The sequence below is a fragment of the Lycium ferocissimum genome, chromosome 1 (genome assembly GCF_029784015.1).
Source record: "Lycium ferocissimum isolate CSIRO_LF1 chromosome 1, AGI_CSIRO_Lferr_CH_V1, whole genome shotgun sequence".
In the NCBI taxonomy this organism is placed as follows: Eukaryota; Viridiplantae; Streptophyta; class Magnoliopsida; order Solanales; family Solanaceae; genus Lycium; species Lycium ferocissimum.
Genome location: NC_081342.1, coordinates 61,841,577 through 61,850,218, shown reverse-complemented (window position 1 = coordinate 61,850,218; position 8,642 = coordinate 61,841,577).

Sequence of the window (8,642 nt, the reverse complement as noted above, 5' to 3'; positions counted from 1 at the left end):
GGCAAACTACGTAGAACTTTGGAACATTAGTTCTTTACTTCTCTCAGGAGTTGGGTCGAGAGTATTTAAAGAGGAGGAATATAGGAGGTTAATGAAGAGAAGTTAGGGCACTGAAAAAGAAAAGGCGCGACCGTTCGGAATAAGGATTGAATAAAAATGAGGAAAAAAGAAGGAAAAAGGCAAAAAATGCAGGAAAAAAGATAAATAAGCATTCTTGATCTATTAGCCATATCAAATGAACCTTATTCTCGCTTTTATATATATATATATGATTATTAGTAGTAGTAGATTATTAAATTAGGTAATAAGGGGTTTCACTAAGTTGATTCTTAGGAAATGTCGAATCAAACCATTTGTTCTTATTTCAACAAAAGAAGCACGGGCTTCCTCATAATGTCAAAACTCATGTATGAACTTGTTACGACATGCAAAGTCCCGCAAGAATTCACTGAATGGAAATTGCAAATTTGAATTTCCAATTGAGGAATTGAACAAGTTCTATACAAAAATTGAAGGGAAATTTACACTTTTAGTCCCTCAAATATTGGAAAATTCTGATTTTGGTCCTTGTGATTTTTGGTTAAGCATATTTTACCTTCAATTAATTGGCATGTGCACTTCTGATCCCTCTGTCTATGAATCTTCACAAATTTAACGAACTCTTAAGTGCTAAATCATTCAACTATCAATGTGATATCCTAAATTTGTACTTTAAGATTGTACTATTACCCATATTTGAGGATAACATAGCTCCAAAAATAGTTTAAATATCACATATTTCCTACATCGAGGGATCAAAATCATACCTTTTAATTATTTGAAGGTTAAAGGTGCTTAACGAAATATTATGAGGACCAAACTTAGAATTTATCCATAATTGAGTGACCAAAAGTGTAATCCAAAAATTAAACCAAGTGTAAATGATCACTCCCCAAATTGGAATCCCAGAATTCCTGGCTTTCTTTCAGGAAGTCTATCCATTACAAAACTATGGCCATAAAATAAAAGGAGGTATCCTTTCGTCCAAACGTGTTTGTCATATTCTTCTTTAGCATACAATTCATAAAGATGTAAGATTTTATAGATAAAGCTTCTGCATATATAAAATCTGTGTGCCCTGTCCGATTGTTAATTTTTAATTCTCTCTACAAAGGATTGCATCCCTTGGTTAGTTCCAATGAATTTTATCTTACCAATCAAACATCATCAAATTTTCTTTAATCAATCAAAACTAAGGTTTTGTTAATAAAAAGAAAGCAGAAAGCGTACACCAAGCTAGTGCAAAAATACAGCAAAAAGAAGAGAAAAAACATATGAAGACTTAAGTACCCTCTCTTCATTAGTCCGCTAAGGGATGTGACAATATGTTTTTCGTCACCACTTAAAGGAAAAAAAATAATATGTGAAGACTGCAATTGACCCATATACGTGGAAATCAGAACCAGAATGTTTAAATCCAAAGTAAGTGCAAGAAAAAAAAAACATTTAAATCATAAAATGACGTAAAGTCTCAAGGATTCATGGTTTTATTGGACTTCTGAGTACGAGGTTTTAGAAAGATTACAAAATATTGACCCACATACGTGAAAATCCAAGAGATGGAACTTCACTTCTTGCACACATAAAGGGCATCTAATCAGTTGAAAATCTAAAGCAGAGAAGAGGGCAACATGGGAGTTACATGTTAATCAGAGAGAACTCCGAAGTTGCAGATGTAAACCACTTCAGATGCATAGATGAATAATTTTTTTAATTGTAATGCATAGACGATTGATTAGCAGGAAGCAACTGACCACACTCATAAGAACATTAAACATGCGCACACATTTAAAAAGGAGTGCTTGCAATCCACACCCTTGCCACGTTGACTTCTTTGTCCAAATTTTCTAGTATTTTAACAAATATGAAACCCCATAATCTATAAAAGAATCTCTTTGGCCCCAGTAAGCCATTATGTAGCTAATGATCGCGGGTGAGATAACTGTTAACAGAAGGATTTTGACTTAAAATTGATAAAGAATTGAAGAAATATTGAGACAAACGTAGAGAGAGAATTTTTGCTTCAGTGATCTGAGAAAAGAGAAAAGAAAAACTGTGTGTAGAATGTTCCGTCTGTTCCTTTTACAAATGATGTGGGCCGTGTATTTGTTTCGACCCGGAAAACTTGCTCAGTCCCACTAACCAAGCCTGACCCAATAAACATATACAATGATAAATACAATACAGACCAGCCCAGAATGACTAGGCCCAAATATCTAATCTAATATGTAATTGAATTCTAACTATGTGACTGATGATTGAACTCTAACACCCCCCCGCAAGTTGGAGGGTGGTGGCACAACCCCCAACTTGGCAAGATGTAGATGATGAGCGACTGTGCAAGCTTTTGGTAAGCACATCGGCAAGTTGGGTGGAGGTTGACGTGTGATGAGAGATCACCACGAAGAACGAGCTTGTGTCGAACAAATGACAATCCGGTCTTCATCGTGTTTAGACGCTCATGAAACACCGGATTTTTAATGTGAATGGCACCGATTGTCACAAAACACAAGAATGGACAAGTAACAGAAAGCCAAAATCGATAACAACTGGCACAACTAAGCGAGTTCAGCCACACTCGCTCGCCAAAGGATTCAGATTGCCTTCAATGAGGACAAAGATACCACAGTTGCTTTTTCATTTCCAACACACCAAACTACCACCAAGAATGATGCAAAAACCAAGGATGACCTTCACAGACGGACAAATTTTAAATACTATCATAAAATACTTGGAGAGACATATCACATTTATTTGTGAAAACAACACAGACTGAGGTCCTCCGAGGTAGCAAGCAAGAATGGAGAGTATTTTCTCATGTGAGGAATACAAGTGGAGTCGGCATAAACCGACTCAAGTGTTGAACAACAAAGGCCAAGTCCGGGTCGAGCGTGGGTAAGAAAATTCAACTTGCCCACTAAACTTATAAACTTCGTGGCTGGGTAAAGGAGTACCAACCCTGCCTTTAAGTTTTTCATGTAACTCTAAGGGCAAACCAATGTGTGAAGCAGGCAGAGTGGAACTCGGGAAAGCGCATCCAACACAAATACGCAAATAGAACCACGATGGAGTATATAACACTTCTATACCAAGGAAGTAATTACAAACCCAAGTCCTTAATTTTGAAACCTGTCATGGAGGAATGATTTCCGAAATTTCAAGCAGAAGTCAAGTCAAGACAATGTCATCCACATAAACAGCAAGATCACCAACGAGTCCCCATCCTTTTTGGAATAATGAGTAATCATCGAGTGGAACGGAGTAACCCCCTAGATTGGAAGAGCTCGAGACATCTGCATATTGCCTTGATGGCTCGCCTCTACCCCATAAAGGGATTTTTGAAGCTTGCAAACTAAAGGAGCAAAGGAAGATGTAGAAGCAGGAACCGATAGACCTGGAGGGAGTTTCATAAACACCTCTTCATCCAAATCACCATGGAGAAAGGCATTATTGACATCCAACTGATAAAGGGGCCATTGTTGCTTGACAGCAACAGCAACAAGAGTTTTAATGGTGGACATTTTGACAACAGGGGAGAAGGTCTCATGGAAATCAATCCCCTCAACCTGAGTGTCCCCCCTAACTACTGACCTAGCTTTATATCTTTCAATGCTCCCACGTCTTTATACTTACTTATACACCCACTTACACCCAATAAAGCTTTACCAGGAGGCAACTCCACTATATCCCAAGTAGAGTTGGCTTCTAAGGCTTCAAATTCCTTTCTCATGGCATCCTTCCACTCAGGAACAGCAGCAGCTTGAGAGTAGGTCAAAGGTTCAAGGACAGGTGACTGAGTGAGGGTAGGAGAGGAATCAGTAGCACTGGGATGTGAATTGGAGTTAGAGGTCTGACAAACATAGCTTTGGAGGTAAAGGGTCGATGCTTAGGTCTGGTGGAAACTCTAGGTGCAATGGGTGGAGCAGGAGGAGGAGAAAGGAGTGGGTCAGGAGGTGGAGACTGCACTGGTAAGGAAGGAGAAGAAGGTGCAGAAAGAGGAGGATAAGAGGAGTGAAAAAATGTAGGAAGGGGGGTAGGATCATCTAAACAGCCAGGAGGAGGAAATGTGGAAGGAGATGATGAACTAGGTGGAGAAATACTATATGGAAATATGTGTTCACAGAAAAGACATCCTTGGATATAAAGAGATTTAGTGAGGAGATTATAGAGCTTGAAACCCTTTTTGCAAAGGGATGTAGCCTATAAAATACAGTGGGAGTAGCTTTAGGGCGAAATTTATCTTGATGTGGTTTAGGAACAGTGGAATAGCACAAACATCCAAAAGCCTTAAGATGATCATAGGATGGGGATGTGCCATATAAAAGTTCAAAAGGTGTCTTATTGTTAAGTAGAGGAGAGGGGAATCTATTTATGAGGTAAGTGGCTGTGAGAATACAATCCCCCCAGAATTTAAGGGGAAGGTGAGATCGAATAGAGAGCTACAGCAATGTCCAACGTGTGCCTATGCTTCCTCTCCACAACCCCATTTTGTTGAGGGGTGTGTGGGCAGGAAGTTTAGTGGATAATGCCATGATCAGAGAAAAAGCGAGATCCCAAGAGCTGGAACCTAACTCCAGAGCATTGTCACTTCTAACTATCTGATCCGTGGTGTGAAACTGAGTGGATATCATGCTGAGAAAAGCCTTAAGGATGGTAAAAGCATTGCTTTTGGCTCCCCCAACAAGTGTCCGGTGGCTGTGTGGTAGTCATCAATGGTAAGAAAATATTCGGACCCATTATAAGTGGAGGGTTATATGGACCCGGTATCAACGTGTATAAGTTGAAAGGGCGGTTTTCTTAATAGAGCTATCGAGAAATGACAACCTAGCATCGTTTGGCTAGAGATGTATACGGACAATCAAAAAGGATCGCTGGTGAGGAACGGGGAACCAATGAGTGAAATAGATTTCATCTTAGAGAAAGGTAAATGACAAGTCTATAATGCCAAACAACATTCGCCCTTATTCATATTTACAAGGCATTTACATCGGTGTATGAGAATCATTACAAACAGCTATGTGCATATTAGGAACATTAAGAACAGGATCAGGAATTGTAGAAAAACGTTTTCACAAGAAGAACGAATTTAAGTATTTACGGATTTAAGACTCGTATGCCCAATGCGGCGGGGAAAGATGGCATAGCAATAGACAAGCCATCGTCGCCCCTACCAAGTACCACTGGCTTCTTCAGAGAAGGGCCTTGTAAAGTGCATGCAGTATTGGTAAAGTTAACAGAATGACCAGGTTTGACAACAAGTCTATACACAGATATAAGGTTGTACTTGGAAACTAGGAATGTGAGACGTTACGAAGCACAAGGTCGTAGAACGAGTTAAGGATCAACATTCAGGACCTTAACTTTGTATCCATTGGGAAGGGACACTAAGTATGGCACGGTAAAGTTTGTAGGTTAAAAAGCAAAGATTTGTCGATGTCGTGTGATCGAGAGGCACCGGGGTAATCGCCAGATCCGTATATATTTTCTATTTTGAAGTAGTAAACAAGTTGCGAACTCATCTTTGTCGAGCAACAACTTACCAAAGCAAAATTTGCATCCTAGGAAATTGAAGGTGAAGGATGTGAGATGTGAGTCCGTCGCAAAGAGGGAGAGAGTGAGCCGAGAATGTCGTTCCGGCGAGAGACCGCAAAATATCAGAGCTCGTCGATCCTCCAAGACCACACAGAGACAACCGATCCCCCGGACTCGGTACGAGAGTTGTCGAGTTCAACACGCGGTGACTTTCTAACCATCGTCTTAGTGAATTTGAAATTGGAGGGGAAAACCATGAAGCCTATAGCACTTATCAATACTATGTCTGTGCCTATACAAAGAGACTTCGCATATGAGAGAGGATTTCTGAGAGTCAAAATTTACTTTGGAAGGGAAATGTGGCCTGGATGGTCCAGGGTAGGAGGATGATGAACAACTGGTAATTTGCGAATGTGGATGCACCCGCATGAAAAGAAGGTGAACCCGATGAAGCCGAGAAGTGCTAGATATGTGTCTCACTTCTCATCGCCCGGAGAGGATGCTATATACAAAGGCTTACGGTTGGAAGAGGTTTCATCATTAGTATATTGCTCCTAACTTGAATGTATGTGTCATTAAGACCAGCGAGGAATTAGTAAACCTTCTGTTCATCATCACTCTTCTTGCTTCCCCAAGCACAAGCAATGACCGATAGAGATGGAACCAATCTCATCCCATAAATTTGTTTGATTTTATTGAAATAGGATGCTATGTCCAAAGGACCCGGGAAATGTGGGATAATTCTTTCTTAAGTTCAAAACTCTACCCCCGTACGCACGACCATGTACATCCGTTCTCTAGTTCACCCCAAATGTCTTTACGATTCGGAGTATTCTACACTACGGGCTATGTCCTTCTGAAGAGAATTTATTAACCACGACACCACTAAATCATTGCAACGTTGCCATTGTCTTGCCAAGGGTGAAGTCTCAGGTGGTCTATCAGAAATATTCTTGATAAAGTCAAGCTTATTGCGTTACGTACAAGGCAACAGGACGGTTCTTCCGCAATTTGCTATACCCATTCCCATCGAAGGGACGGTACTAAAGAAGAACCTAACACATCGAGGGCGAACATATAGGGGATGACGAGGGGATGCGTATAATCATCGGGGTGAAAGGAAGTACGAGAGACAGGTGTAGAATCAGATGAAGGCACGGAGGAAACCCCGCTAGTGGCAAGAGACTCAGTGCCGTTCGTCATGATAATCGAAATAACAAAAAAAGATCAACAATTTGTACACCAAAAAATATCAAAACAACCAACAGCTGTCCACGAATCAAGTAGTCAGTAACAATGAAACGAAATGCGAGTCGAAAATTTACCGGTTGGAAGTTGAACCAAACAAAACCCTAACCTCGAGAACAGAGTCGAACACGAAAACCGAACTTCGCGAACAGATTTGAAGTCGAAACCACCGGTCAAAGCACCAGTAATAATTCTCAAACTTGGAGATTTGACTGATTTTGAACATGAACAAACTCAAAATTTGCGGAAAACAGCCAACTGAACCCGAAATTTACCAAAATCTAACCAAAAAAATCACAAAGAATGAGCGAGGGTAATATCGCACACCTCGTAATCAACAGATCTATCAAGATCTAGGCTCTGATACCATGTTAACAAGGATTTTGACTTAAAAATTGATAAAGAATTGAAGAAAGAGACAAACGTAGAGAGAGAATTTTGCTTCGGCGTATCCGAGAAAAGAGAAAAAGAAAAGCGTGTGTACGTTCATTTCCTTTTACAAATGATTGGGCCGTGTATTTGTTTTCGACCGAAAACTTGCTCGGTCCCACTAACCAAGCTCGACCCAATAAACATATACAATGATAAATACATACGGTACCCCCGAATGACTAGAATGCCCAAATATCTAATCTAATATGTAATTGAATTCTAACTATGTGACTGATGATTGAACTCTAACACAGGTCGCAAAGCAAATGTTGGAAGGAACAACAAATAAAAGTTAGCACATGCATTTCACTTTCAGAAAAACCAAGACCGCTATAACCAGCGTGTAATGCTTCCTACCTTGTTAATAATGGTTCTAATGATGCCGCCGCACATGTGTCGGATCCTTCAAAAAGGCATTACTTTTGAAGAATCCAACACACACCCGACAACAATTTTGAAGGATTCGAGAAGCATAGAATAAAATACATCAATGAGGAAAACCTATCCAAGGCAATTTTGTTTTCTTTTGGCATACCAAAGACAAAGTCAGGAATCTAAGGATCTCTCAATGGAAGCCCAAGTATAAAAATTGGTAGAAAGCCTAAATTACCAATCTTCAGAAGATTTACTGTGTTTAGACCAGAAGGACGACCTTTAGATTCTAGCTTTTCTGATACACGAACAACTCTCATAGTCCCATCCTCCATTATTCTGTTCTGAGACATTGCAGCAACCTATCAATCAAAAAGCTATTAGCAACAGAGGCATGGGGCACCCAAGGGTGTGGCCTAGTGGTTAATGAAGCTCAAGTTCAATTCCATCACCCAAGGGTGTGGCCTAGTAGTTAATGAAGCTCAAGTTCAATTCCATCAGAATAAAAAAAACTAGTTCATTTATTCCCGTCTGTCCTAGCCTTGGTGGACAGGGTTACCTGGCAGGGGCGGATGCATGTGCTAAGTTTTGGTGCTCGAGCATCCATTAACCGTGGCGGATCACGTAGACCCAGAAAATATTGAAGTTTTGGTATAAAATAATAAATAGTACCAACGAGGCAATAAAAAGATCTTGGTGTAGTATGATGTTGTAGGCTTTAGGTTAAGCCATCCAGTAGCCAATTTCGAATCCTACTCAAAGCAATATATTTTTTTATTGATTTTAAGGAGAGCACCCAGAACCACTGAATCCTGGGTCCGCCACTGTTACTTGGAACTTGTTGCTGGTGGGAGGTGGCAGGTATCCCGTGAAGTTAGTTGAGGTGCACAAACTGACCCGGACACCACATTTATGAAAAAAATAGAGGCATGGACGCGACACTTTTGAGACATAACCTCTTGAAAGGTCAAAGTAGGAGGAACTCACATCAGCATCAAACAACCTGTTACGTTCCCATT